General features: G+C 33.1%; 1 protein-coding gene across 2 annotated transcripts in view; it reads right to left on the bottom strand.

Annotated features, from left to right (window-relative positions):
• Positions 1-224: 224 nt before the first annotated feature.
• The window catches only part of LOC138013239 (uncharacterized), a 50915-nt gene continuing 49754 nt past the window's right edge, over positions 225-1385 (bottom strand). For both annotated transcript variants that reach the window (XM_068860260.1, XM_068860261.1), the window contains exon 13: positions 225-1385. This exon is cut by the window's right edge and continues 322 nt beyond it. The gene's annotated coding sequence lies outside the window, so the exon portion shown is untranslated.

Consider the following 1385-nt stretch of genomic DNA (forward strand, 5'->3'; position numbering starts at 1 on the left):
TTGCAACAACTGCAATATTATTGGAAAACAAAATCCGAACCTTACTGCAAGAACTTTGGGATAAGATGAATAAAGGAGGCAGTCACAAAGTTAAAATAACAAGTGAGGAAGATGGAATGGAAGTCATATCTCGTTTGAGCACTATATCTGTTCCCTTTACTAGGGCAATACACATTTCAGTGTGATTTTAAGGTAACATGGCTTTGTACAGGACGTTATTCCGGAATATTCATTTATTTATTCACGACCATATGTTATTACAAGTATAAATGTGTGAAGTAGAATAAAATATGTCCTTTTTATCAAATTGCAGTCATTTTCACTTTTGGCATCTGCAACAACCGAAGACAGTAAACACTATAAAAAGGGACATTTGTCGTTTTACTTGGTTTTCCATATTGCTTTAGACATTTTTCAGTATTATCATTCAACAATATGACTGCAATGTTAATTGTAACATTGTCCCCACTAACCAGATTAACTGCCACTGAGTAAACGCGCGAAGAATCGAATTAACAGCAAAATGAGTAGTCCATTACAGAACACTTTACTTCAAAGTCATTGTTTCAGATGTTCGATTCGAATCATTGAGATAAAAAAGACATCTTGTGAGTTAGGGCTTGACAATGAAATATGATTGAACGCGATCTAAATTTAACTATTGTTGGTAGTACGTGCGCCAGATGAGAAAGCTGAAATGTAGGTTGTTATGCACGAAAATGGCCCGCAAAGCGAACATGAGGTTTTCATGAATACTGACACATGGAACAAGTATCGTCGAGATTTTCTTTCAAGAAGCTGTACAAACGTTTCAGACGAAACCATGAAAAGAGAATCATAGGAAAAAGCAATTTAACTTTAAATAAATGATGTCTATTATTAGATATTTTGTTTGATAATATTTCCTCAAAAGTAGTGACCAAACTAACTACCTTTGTGAGGGCATCTAAAAATAACCCTTGTAAAAGTGTCGTTTTTATTTTTAGTAACTCGTTTTTTCCCTCAATTAACGTATTAACGTATCAAGTACATGCTCTCTACTCAGGGATAGGTCCTCCACAATTATTTCTAACTTTGATTACTAATGCTGCCACTTCTTTAAACATATTCTTGAAACATACTTATGTAAGTTACATGTATCCTATGTTTTTTTCTTTTTAAGTTGTATTTTGTTCATTAGAAGGAAAAAATTAAGAAAGAAAAAAAACAAACAAACAAACAAAACTTAGACCTTGTAATAATCTCTTATATGCAGTGGCCAACCCGAAAGCTTCCGCTCCTTTGGCCACTGTACGTGCACCCACATTGTAAAAAAATCTATTTCTATCCTCAGTTTTTCCTAATTTTATCTTATGTATCTGTATAATCTCTATAATTAGTTAAAA

This window comes from Montipora foliosa, chromosome 8, assembly GCF_036669935.1.
Source record: "Montipora foliosa isolate CH-2021 chromosome 8, ASM3666993v2, whole genome shotgun sequence".
In the NCBI taxonomy this organism is placed as follows: domain Eukaryota; kingdom Metazoa; phylum Cnidaria; class Anthozoa; order Scleractinia; family Acroporidae; genus Montipora; species Montipora foliosa.